Consider the following 13,369-nt stretch of genomic DNA (forward strand, 5'->3'; position numbering starts at 1 on the left):
CTGCAAACGTCGTCGAACTGTTCGTGCAGATGGTTGTTGTCTTGCAAACGTCCCCATCTGTTTACTCAGGGATCGGTACGTGGCTGCACGATCCGTTACAGCCGTGCGGATGAGATGCCTGTCATCTCGACTGCTTTTGATACAAGGCCAGATGGGGATGAATTGGTGATAAAGACAACACAACACCCAGTCCCTGAGCGGAGAAAATCCCCGACGCAGCCGGGAATCGAACCCGGGCCCTTTAGGACGGCAGTCCGTCACGCTGACCAAGGCCAGAGGTGGTTGTTCTGGGTACTGATTTCTCAGGATCTATGCACCCAAATTGCGTGAAAATGTAATCACATGTCAGTTCTTGTATAATATATTTGTCCAATGAGTACCCGTTTATCATCTGCATTTCTTGTTGGTGTAGCAATTTTAATGGCCAGTAGTGTACGTTGGAAAATAAGGTTTTGTTGCAAAAGAGCGTGGAATAATATGGTGTATTGGAATCATGAATAAAACCACGGAGCTTTTAGAAAAAAAATGTGTTCCATTTCTTATTGAATGCCCCTCTCTTATAAAAAGGCCGATAATTTTCTCCCCCTCCAAGTAGACATTTTGACGGTGTAGAATAGTTGTGTGCATATAAAACAGATGCAGGTTGATTGCCGTAAGGCACACATATGATTACAGATCTCTCATCGCTGATCAATCACCAGAAGCATCATAAATAGATCTGGGGCTAGCAGTCATATCGCTTTCGGACATAATTCCCACAAAATGGTCATTCCCACAACGGTCTTAAACCAGTCGCAGCATTATGGAACTTAATGCTGTGGCAGAATTGCTCAGCTGAATGCTTAATAGCGTTCTGCGCTGTGCCCACTGGAGTCATAAGAATACGCTTGAGACATCAATACCGTGACACTGTACGTTTTACTACGAAAGGGAAAAAAAGCGAGCAATAATCATTTAAAGCGCTGAAGATAAGGCGAAATCGAGTCAACTGTAGAGAATGATGACTAGTTATTGCGGATTTTTTTTCCCTTGCTCGCTTTGCATAGGATAAAAACGAGAAACGATGGATCGTGGCGTACGTAAACGGAAAATTTAACTGAAGCGATCAAAGCCTTTTGTACTACACCGATGGATGGAATGGTTCAAATGGCTCTGAGCACTATGGGACCTAACATCTGAGGTCATCAGTCCCCTAGAACTTAGAACTGCTTAAACCTAACTAACGTAAGGACACCACCCCCGCATTATGACTTGTCCACCGTCATACTTCACAGTTGCTTTCAGATTTTTTCTTGAATCTCAGTATTTTGTCGCCGACAAACCGTCATCCTCCCATCAGATTGAAATACGTCAGCAAATATAACGTCATTTCAGCACATATTGTCATCTCTAACATACTCTTTGGCAAACAGCATTCTCTTTCCTTGAGTTATTTTACTTGTGCAGGGCTTCCGTCTTGCAATACGGCCGTGAAAGTTACCTCTTCTGAGCATGCTCCGTATTTTGCGAGATGCACCTTCTTCCCGATGTCTTTGACAACGTCAGTAGCGAGTTTTTGAGCACTTAATTTGGGGTCAATTTTCGTTTTTCGGATGATATAACGCTCTTCTCCGTATGTTGTAGATTGTCTTTCTCCCGGAAACCTTCTGCTTATATATAAAAAAACTGTACTTTTCTTCATTTGTAACATTCGAGCGCTCTTATGACAGCTTTCGCCTTTAGCGCTGTGAAAAATTACTAGCTGCCGCTGTTCGAATGTGCTCCCTCTTCCTCTGAGGCCCATCATTACTTCAGCTGTACATACCACCCTACCTCGCTAAATGTTTATGCCCGCAGTGTCCGTGGCTTCTCCACACACAACCCCTGCAGAACAACTGAGTGTGTCCGAATAACTTTATTGACGCACGTTAACGGCGTTCTGATGTTCCAGGGTCACTGGTTGTCCTCTGTTTCCCAAACGTAAACATTTTACCGTGGTGTTGACTTTGTCGAACATGGATATTAACAACTAGTTTGCCTGCACACTATTTTCTTTGAACCATAAGGCCAGTGTGTCGCTAAGCCTAGTTATTAATGAGTGTCAAATGATTACGCGAGTTATTGTAGTTGATTTAGAAATTTTTTTAATAATCTGGATAAGTGATGACTAACTGAAACCCTCAGCTGTCGACAGGTGTTGTTGATATACCTCGATGTGGACAGCTGAAAATGTGTGCCCCGACCGGGACTCGAACCCAGGATCTCCTGCTTACATGGCAGACGCTCTATCCATCTGAGCCACCGAGGACACAAATGAATAGCGCGACTGCAGGGACTTATCCCTTGCACGCTTCCCGTGAGACTCACATTCCCAACTGTCCACAATTCTACCTATGTACTGTAACTCATAGAGATTTGCCCATACACTCATTACTCGCGCACGCTTTGGCGATTCCCGTAAGAGTGGGCAACCCGTGCACCTTCGCACAGATGAAGGTCAATCATATTTTAACTATCCTTGATACTTGACATCGCCTAGATTAATTTACAATCGGAATCCATGACAACCTCGCTAGATTTTTTCTAATTCTTTACTGCAATAAACATGCCACTACTATTGGCGACTAACCTATTCTCACGATAAATATTCCAGTCCGAACTTAGGACACTTGCTGCATTTATCGTTATTAAATTAAATTGATGTGCATAACAGTGAATGAAATGAGCATTGCCGTAAACTACTTTTACTTTTTTGCAATTTTGTCAAATAAAGACATGGTTGGAGACCGTGGCTTTTACATGAAATAAATTGTTGATGGGGTACAGCAATCAGCCACAAATTGGTTTTAGGTTACTTTATTTAACAAGTACCGTTACGAGTTTTGAATTTTTCATAATTCATCATCAGACGGTTTTCTCACGTTTTCTGTGGTGTCACCGCCAGACACCACACTTGCTAGGTGGTAGCCTTTAAATCGGCCGCGGTCCGTTAGTATACGTCGGACCCGCGTGTCGCCACTGTCAGTGATTGCAGAACGAGCGCCGCCACACGGCAGGTCTAGAGAGACTTCCTAGCACTCGCCCCAGTTGTACAGCCGACTTTGCTAGCGATGTTTCACTGACAAATCACGCTCTCATTTGCCGAGACTATATTTAGCATAGCCTTCAGCTACGTCATTTGCTACGACCTAGCAAGGCGCCATTATCATTTGCTATTTATCCTGTGATGCATGTACCGTCAGACCGATGTTCACCAATTATGGATTAAAGTTAAGTATTCCAGAAGCTACGTACCTATTTTGCTAGTCTCTATTCCTTTAACTGTTCCAGACCTCACGCCAGCCTGCGTGAGCTTAAACGCGTGCCTTTCGGCTTCCTCTCATAGTGGCTTGGCTGTCTTGCCAAGTCACAACATTTTCATCAAAACCAGTTGTACATTGATTTCCTGTGAGTTGCCCTAGGATAAACAATAATTCACAATTATTAATGTGTAAACAAATGGGTGCAATACATATTTGTGTTGGAATGAAACCTACATAAGATGTCCATCTGGAGCATGAGATTTTTTCAGATTTCTTGCAATTAAATACATTTCATAAGCCGTCTGGACGGAAAACAAGATTCAACATGTTAGCGAAGAGGTCTCGATATCGAGGCATTCGCAGGCATGTCTAATAGGCAGTGATGATGCACTGCATGAAGTTCATGTTATCTAACCTCTCGCCTTCTACAACATAATGAACGGAGTGTCCCAGCAACGACATACCGGTATGGGTTTTCGAACGTGGAAAGAAGGAAGAATCTGGGCGCAATATGATGTCCGTCGTGTATGCAGTCTCAGAAGATCGAGAAAGGATGGCCAGCTGTGTCCTGATCCAAGACCAGTTTGCCATATGACCCTCACAAGTAAAGCGATGTCGTATCGTATCTGGAGACCGACAACAACTACATAAATCCGTGTCACTAAGCCCAATACGGAAAAGTCGCTCTTTCGTTGGATTCAAGTTATTTACTACCTTATACCACGAGGTCGCTACGCACATCGGCAAATTCCAAAGACTAGTACAGGCAAGGGACTGCTTCCCATCGAGTCTTTAGGAATTTCATTGTGAGGACAGGTCTCCATAAGATTTCAGCCCCCAAACACCTCATGGCAAGATAGAAGTCACGAATGTGGTTCAAATGGTTCAAATGGCTCTGAGCACTATGGGACTCAACTGCTGTGGTCATCAGTCCCCTAGAACTTAGAAATAATTAAACCTAACCAACCTAAGGACATCACACACATCCATGCCCGAGGCAGGATTCGAACCTGCGACCGTAGCAGCAGCGCGGCTCCGGACTGGAGCGCCTAGAACCGCACGACCACCGCGGCCGGGAGTCACGAATGTGTTTTAACTTAAAATTTATGCGACCGACATCAATAGGGGGTTCAAGACTAGTAGGACGGACACAGAGAAATAAATGAGACTTGAATGTGTGAATTTCTTGAGTCATCGTCAAAATAGTACGCCGCACATATACACAAGTGGCCATTAAAATTGCTACACTAAGAAGAAATCCAGATGATAAACGGGTATTCATTGGACAAGTATATTATACTAGAACTGACACGTGATTACATTTTTACGCAATTTGGGTGCATAGATCCTGAGAAATTACTACCCAGAACAACCACCTCTGGCCATAATAACAGCCTTAAAACGCCTGGGCATTGAGTCCAACAGACCTTGGATGGCGTGTACAGGTACAGCTGCCCATGCAGCTTCAACACGGTACCACAGTTCATCAAAGGTAGTGACTGGCGTATTGTGACGAGCCAGTTGCTCGGCCACCATTGACCAGACGTTTTCACTTGGTGAGAGATATGGAGAATGTGCTGGCCAATGACAGCAGTCGAACATTTTCTGTATCCGGAAAGGCCCGTACAGAACCTGCAACATGCGGTCGTGCATTATCCCAGTTTCGCAGGGATCGAACGAAGAGCAGAGTCACGGATCGTAACACATCTGAAATGTAACGTCCACTGTTCAAAGTGCCGTCAATGCGAACAAGAGGTGACCGGGACGTGTAACCAATGGCACCCCATACCATTACGCCAGTATGGCGATGACGAATACACGCTTCCAATGTGCGTTTACCACGATGTCGCCAAACACGGATGCGACCATCATAATGCTCTAAACAGAACCTGGATTCATCCGAAAAAATGACGTTTTGCCATTCGTGCACCCAGGTTCGTCGTTGAGTACACCATCGCAGGCTCTCCTGTCTGTGATGCAGCGTCAAGGGTAACCGCAGCCATGGTCTACCAGCTGACAGTCCATGCTGCTGCAAACGTCGCCGAACTGTTCGTGCAGATGGTTGTTGTCTTACAAACGTCCCCATCTGTTGACTCAGGGATCGAGATGGGGCTGCACGATCCGTTACAGCCATGCAAATAAGATGCCTGTGATTTCGACTGCTAGTGACACGAGGACGTTGGGATCCAGCACGGCGTTCCGTATTACCCTCCTGAACCCCGCCGATTCCATATTCTGCTAACAGTCATTGGACCTCGACCAACTCGAGCAGCAATGTTGCGATACGATAAACCGCAATCGCGATAGGCTGCAATCCGACCTTTATCAAAGTCAGAAACGTGATGGTACGCATTTCTCCTCCTTACACGAGGCATCACAACAACGTTTCACCAGGCAACGCCGGTCAACTGCTGTTTGTGTATGAGAAATCGGTTGGAAACTTTCCTCCTGTCAGCACGTTGTAGGTGTCGCCACCGGCGCCAACCTTGTGTGAATGTTCTGAAAAGCTAATCATTTGCATATCACCGCATCTTCTTCCTGTCGGTTAAATTTCGCGTCTGTGGCACGTCATTTTCGTGGTGTAGCAATTTTAATGGCCAGTAGTGTACATTGACACGATTATCAGAACTGACTATTTGTTCATTATAATCCGAAGCTGAAGTAGGCCGACTGAGTGAGTGGATGGAACAAGATCAGCGAACGTGTCCACTTACATTACATAGGAAGCAGGTTCCCTCTTGACCAGTGTACACGACACGGGCGCGGTAACTACACACGTGTAAATGTGGTAGAATATTGCGTTTGACATGCATTTACACGGAACGAATTCCACTATAACACTGTAACCTGTGTTGAGTAGACCAGCGTTCACGGCGAACATTTCTTCACGTTACTATTGGAGTCAATATGTCCTTCAGAAAATTGTCATCAACTTCCGGCGGGAGGTTGAACACTCGAACATTAGTGTATTCGATTTCAGCATCTGCGAAGGACACCATACTAACGGAATTATCGCGATGCTCGAAGGGGCATGAGAACCATGTCGCGACAGTTATCTTTCAACGTGAAGGGGATCCATAAATTTCACGTAAAACACGTACTCGTGTGCATCAAAATAAGCGGTGTGGACCTGATCAGAGTTCACATGAATTGTATCGACAAGCCAATCGCGACTTTCTAGAGACCCGGGCTACACTTTTCGCGTTGTTTTATTAAAAGTAAAGCTCACAGTACCTTTCGTGGAACACACGTGGGAACCATGGTAGCCATAGCGGAGCGGCCGACGCCGCTGCAAGTAGACGAAGACAAACAAACAGACAGCACGACACTTAACGAGGAAAACTCCACACTAGCGACTCTGCGGCAAGTGAAATAAACAAGAACCTTCCCGCCCGGCGCTCGAAGCGGAACTACGAGACCCCACGAATATTGCTTGCAGTTGTTGCATGTTGTATATTGGTCAGACCACAAAGACTGCAGGAGGACCGGTGTACTGAGCACAAGCACCACACACATTTACAACAACCTGCAATTGCAGAAAATTGCCTTGGCACCAGTCATTCTTTGGAATAGGACACCACGGAGATTCTGGCATGCACTGCTACTTACTGGGTTAGCGTTACCAAGGAAGCAGTTGAAATTAAATTATCGAATGACCTTGTTAATACAGATGGAGATTTTTGTTTAAATGCTATATGAACTCCTGCTCTATTCCTTTTTTAAAAAAACTAGGGGGCAGAGTTATTGCTACCTCACACGTTGATTATTAATACTCAACATCAGTAACTTCTGACATCGGTCATTTTTGTACATGAAATGTACCGGGTGATCAAAAAGTCAGTATAAATTTGAAAACTTAATAAAACACGGAATAATGCAGATAGAGAGGTAAAAATTGACGCACATGCTTGGAATGACATGGGGTTTTATTAGAACAAAAAAAAACAAAGTTCACAAAATGTCCGACAGATCTCTTGCGCGCGTCGTTTGGTGATGATCGTGTGCTCAGCCGCCACTTTCGTCATGCTTGGCCTCCCAGGTCCCCAGATCTCTGTCCGTGCGATTATTGGCTTTGGGGTTACTTGAAGTCGCAAGTGTATCGTGATCGACAGACATCTCTAGGGATGCTGAAAGACAACATCCGACGCCAATGCCTCACCGTAACTCCGGACATGCTTTACAGTGCTGTTCACAACATTATTCCTCGACTACAGCTATTGTTGAGGAATGATGGTGGACATATTGAGCGTTTCCTGTTAAGAACATCATCTTTGCTTTTTCTTACTTTGTAATGCTAATTATTGCTATTCTGATCAGATGAAGCGCCATCTGTCAGACATTTTTGGAACTTTTGTATTTTTTTGGTTCTAATAAAACCCCATGTCATTCCAAGCATGTGCGTCAATTTTTACCTCTCTATCTACATTATTCCGTGATTTATTCAGTTTTCTAATTTATACTGACTTTTTGATCACCCAGTATTCTCAGTTGCGAATATGAACAACTATCAGCTGTACAATGTAATGACGACAGTGAAAATTTGTGCCAGACCAGGGTTTCCCGCTTATCTTGCATTTAGGCTATCCGAGCTCGAGTCACGGGCAGACCCAAACTTCGGTATGTCGTCAACCATGTGTCTACAATCTGTACTCGTACATCCATTATGTATATTCCCATACAGGATGCAATATTCATTTGTACATGAAATGAAATGGCTCTGAGTGCTATGGGACTTAACATCTGATTTCATCAGTCCCCTAGACTTAGAACTACTTAAACCTAACTAACCTAAGGACATCACACACACCCATGCCCGAGGCAGGATTCGAACCTGTGACCGTAGGAGCAGCGCGGTTCTGGACTGAAGCGCCTAGAACCGCACGGTCACAACGGCCGGCCATTTGGACATGCATACATGCCCAAAGGAACAGGCGCTGCGGCGACTACAGCGCAATAAGCGGAAAATTCTGGTTCGAGTCCTTGGTCATATTCGCCGTTGTAAAACATTTTATCTGTTTTGTGACGGCTATAGACGAATGTTGAAAATTAGGTTGACTGATAAGGTAAGGAATGAGGAGGTTCTGTGCAGAATCGGAGAGGAAAGGAATATGTGGAAAACACTGATAAGGAGAAGGGACAGGTTGATAGGACATCCGCTACGACATGAGGGAACGACTTCCACGGTACTAGAGGGAGCTGTAGAAAGCAAAAAGAAGAAGACAGAGATTGGAATACATCCAGCAAATAATTGAGGACGTAGGTTGCAAGTGCTACTCTGAGATGAATAGATTAGCACAGGAGAGGAATTCGTGGCGGGCCGCATCAAACCAGTCAGAAGACTGATAACAAAAGAAGGAGTATTACATCGTAGTTCGGAATAACACAGGCACTGCAATATCATACACTCCTGGAAATTGAAATAAGAACACCGTGAATTCATTGTCCCAGGAAGGGGAAACTTTATTGACACATTCCTGGGGTCAGATACATCACATGATCACACTGACAGAACCACAGGCACATAGACACAGGCAACAGAGCATGCACAATGTCGGCACTAGTACAGTGTATATCCACCTTTCGCAGCAATGCAGGCTGCTATTCTCCCATGGAGACGATCGTAGAGATGCTGGATGTAGTCCTGTGGAACGGCTTGCCATGCCATTTCCACCTGGCGCCTCAGTTGGACCAGCGTTCGTGCTGGACGTGCAGACCGCGTGAAACGACGCTTCATCCAGTCCCAAACATGCTCAGTGGGGGACAGATCCGGAGATCTTGCTGGCCAGGGTAGTTGACTTACACCTTCTAGAGCACGTTCGGTGGCACGGGATACATGCGGACGTGCATTGTCCTGTTGGAACAGCAAGTTCCCTTGCCGGTCTAGGAATGGTAGAACGATGGGTTCGATGACGGTTTGGATGTACCGTGCACTATTCAGTGTCCCCTCGACGATCACCAGTGGTGTACGGCCAGTGTAGGAGATCGCTCCCCACACCATCATGCCGGGTGTTGGCCCTGTGTGCCTCGGTTGTATGCAGTCCTGATTGTGGCGCTCACCTGCACGGCGCCAAACACGCATACGACCATCATTGGCACCAAGGCAGAAACGACTCTCATCGCTGAAGACGACACGTCTCCATTCGTCCCTCCGTTCACGCCTGTCGCGACACCACTGGAGGCGGGCTGCACGATGTTGGGGCGTGAGCGGAAGACGGCCTAACGGTGTGCGGGACCGTAGCCCAGCTTCATGGAGACGGTTGCGAATGGTCCTCGCCGATACCCCAGGAGCAACAGTGTCCCTAATTTGCTGGGAAGTGGCGGTGCGGTCCCCTACGGCACTGCGTAGGATCCTACGGTCTTGGCGTGCATCCGTGCGTCGCTGCGGTCCGGTCCCAGGTCGACGGGCACGTGCACCTTCCGCCGACCACTGGCGACAACATCGATGTACTGTGGAGACCTCACGCCCCACGTGTTGAGCAATTCGGCGGTACGTCCACCCGGCCTCCCGCATGCCCACTATACGCCCTCGCTCAAAGTCCGTCAACTGCACATACGGTTCACGTCCACGCTGTCGCGGCATGCTACCAGTGTTAAAGACTGCGATGGAGCTCCGTATGCCACGGCAAACTGGCTGACACTGACGGCGGCGGTGCACAAATGCTGCGCAGCTAGCGCCATTCGACGGCCAACACCGCGGTTCCTGGTGTGTCCGCTGTGCCGTGCGTGTGATCATTGCTTGTACAGCCCTCTCGCAGTGTCCGGAGCAAGTATGGTGGGTCTGACACACCGGTGTCAATGTGTTCTTTTTTCCATTTCCAGGAGTGTATTTATCCGCCGACACCGGGCAAGCGACTCTGTGTAGGGCGGTACGTAATGGATGTTCGAGTACAGGACGTAGACGCATGGTTGACGACATATGGAACTTTGTATACTTATGTGGATATGGTGACTGTTCTTTCAGACCTGTCCGAAAGAACAGACGCCATTGATGACCTGCAGCCGTCTAGAACGAAATTATAATTATATATTAATACCTTCAACTGCTGACGGGTATTTATATATATCAAGAGGGACAGGTGAAAATGTGTGCCCCACCCGGGACTCGAACTCGAGGTCTCCTGCACACATGGCAGATGCTCTGTCCATCTGAGCCACCGAGGGCACAGAGTACAGGGCGACTGCAGGGACTATCTCGCGCACGCCTCCCGCGAGACCCACATTCTCACCTTATAAGTCCACACACTACATTCGTAGTGTCCCTACCCAACACACTCATTACCCGTGGAAGACATTCTCACCAAGTCTCGTAAGAGTTCGGGTAATATATGTGCATCCACACATAAGAGGAAGGTCATGTCCGGTATTGCCAGAACTGTATAATTACATGGATATGTTGTCTGTTCTTTCAGACATGTCCGAACCAACCAGACGAAACGAGAGAATACCTCCATCACAACCAATATTTATGTATTGCCACTCTTCGAACGCGGAAGCGACCCTATATAGTCTTCGAACAATTAGCCCATAGGCCTCTCTTCCCGACTACAGTGTAGTAAACCGTGATGGGCATTGCAATTAGGCTTCGCTGAACAACATTTATGGTAATGTGGGACAAATTTTCATGATGGCCTTAAAGGTTCCCAAGCGACCACCACATACAGAATTGTGAAAATACCTAAACACCGCTGGGACCAGTTTCTTAGGAAGGCTTATCTTTTAACCTTTCATCATAACAGCTACTACAACATAGAATTCCCTTGTTATTTGGTACCCTGCTACATCCTTTCCACTAAGGAGCTCTTGTTTAACATCCCTGAGCATCAGATCCCATTCCATCTGCTCCTCCAAGTTTCCGAACATTGTGGGAATCTGTGAGTATTACAACGCAAACATGGTAACCCTCATCAGAATGCGCTATCTCAGGAGGCTCAGCGAATGTTCAGCTCGATGCGTCTGCCAATCGATTGTCAGGACCCCTTATATGCTTCACCACAAACCGGAAAGCTGATTTCTGGGCTGCCCGTTAGGCAATCCTATCGGTTTTCCAGGGCCTCGGATTGTCTGTTTCCAATAAGAATTGACGGTGTTCCAAATACACCTTAAGTTTTTCCAGTCCAAATACCACCACCAAAGCTTCCAACCATACACGGAGTATCTGACCTCTGTCCCTGACAGAACCCTCAAAGTATAGGCGACTGGCCTACGGTCCCCGTCAAAATCCTGTGACAAAACAGCAACCACTCCGGAATTGGAAGCGTCCATCTGGACAATAAACTGACGCTGATAATCGGGAACGGCCAACACAGGAAACTGCTGGGCGCTTGCTTCAGAATGTCAAAGGCAGACTGATGGCTATTAGATCACTTGAGTGGTTCTCTTTTACGACGCTGTCGGTTCAAGAAAGTGTCTATTTGGACAAAATTCTTCACAAACCTACTAAAACTATTCACCACTCCGACGAAATGGGTAATCCCCTACTTATTTCGAGGTGGCGGAAATTTACACTACTGGCCAATAAAATTGCTACACCACGAAGATGACGTGCTACAGACGCGAAATTTAACCGACAGGTAGAAGATGCTGTGATATGCAAATGATTAGCTTTTCAGAGCATTCACACTAGGTTGGCGCCGGTGCCGACACCTACAACGTGCTGACATGAGGAAAATTTGCAACCGATTTCTCATACACAAACAGCAGTTGACCGACGTTGCCTGGTCAAACGTTGTTGTGATGCCTCGTGGAAGGAGGCGAAATGTGTACCATCACATTTCCGACTTTGAAAAGGTCGGATTGTAGCCTATCGCGATTGCGGTTTATCGTATCGCGACATTGCGCTCGCGTTGGTCGAGATCCAATGACTGTTAGCAGAATATGGAATCGGTGGGTTCAGGAGGGTAACACGAAACGCCGTGCTGCATCCCAACGGCCTCGTATCACTAGCAGGCAAGATGACAGGCATCTTATCCGCATGGGTGTAACGGATCGTGCAGCCACGTCTCGATCCCTGAGTCAACAGATGGGGAAGTTTGCAAGACAACAACCATCTGAACGAACAGTTCGACGACGTTTGCAGCAGTTACCCTTGACGCTGCATCACAGACAGGAACGCCTGCGATGGTGTACTCAGCGACGAACCTGGGTGCACGAATGGCAAAACGTCATTTTTTCGGATGAATTCAGGTTCTGTTTACAGCATCATGATGGTCGCATCCGTGTTTGGCGACATCGCGGTAAACGCACATTGGAAGCGTGTATTCATCATCACCAAACTGGCATATCACCCGGCGTGATGGTGTGGGGTGCCACTGGTTACACGTCTCGGTCACCTCTTGTTCGCAGTGACGGCACTTTGAACAGTGGACGTTACATTTCAGATGTGTTACGACCCGTGGCTCTATCCTTCATTCGATCCCTGCGAAACCCTACATTTCAGCAGGATAATGCACGACCGCATGTTGCAGGTCCTGTACGGGCCTTTCTGGATACAGAAAATGTTCGACTGCTGCTCTGGCCAGCACATTCTCCAGATCTCTCACCAACAGAAAACGTCTGGTCAATGGTGGCCGAGCAAATGGCTCGTCACAATACGTCAGTCATTACTCTTGATGAACTGTGGTATCGTGTTGAAGCTGCATGGGCAGCTGTACCTGTACACGCCATCCAAGCTCTGTTTGACTCAATGCCCAGGCGTATCAAGGCCGTTATTACGGCCAAAGGTGGTTGTTCTGGGTACTGATTTCTCAAGATCTATGCACCCAAACTGCGTGAAAATGTAATCACATGTCAGTTCTAGTATACTATATTTGTCCAGTGAATACTCGTTTATCATCTGCATTTCTTCTTGGTGTAGCAATTGTAATGGCCAGTAGTGTAATATACGTCTTCAAGATTGGTTATGCAACATATAAATAAATAACATTGCAAATAATTTGTAAATTTGCTTCGTTTCATGTGCACGGATCTCGTGGGTGTGTCCGGGTTTAGATTGATAAAAACTAAATAAAATATACAGTAATCACTTTCCTTTTCCAAAAAGTAATGAACTATTAAAACACTGAGATGGAAGTTATAATTTCTGACCTTTA

General features: G+C 46.5%; 1 protein-coding gene and 1 non-coding gene across 4 annotated transcripts in view; one reads left to right on the top strand and one right to left on the bottom strand.

The window, feature by feature from the left end:
- LOC124555375 (organic cation transporter protein-like) overlaps nucleotides 1–13,369 on the top strand; it is a 448,833-nt gene that overhangs the window by 348,254 nt on the left and 87,210 nt on the right. The window lies entirely within an intron of this gene.
- On the bottom strand, nucleotides 2,214–2,287 carry Trnat-ugu. The gene has a single exon. It is a non-coding gene; the product is annotated as a tRNA-Thr (tRNA).

This window comes from Schistocerca americana, chromosome X (genome assembly GCF_021461395.2).
Source record: "Schistocerca americana isolate TAMUIC-IGC-003095 chromosome X, iqSchAmer2.1, whole genome shotgun sequence".
Taxonomy (NCBI): Eukaryota; Metazoa; Arthropoda; class Insecta; order Orthoptera; family Acrididae; genus Schistocerca; species Schistocerca americana.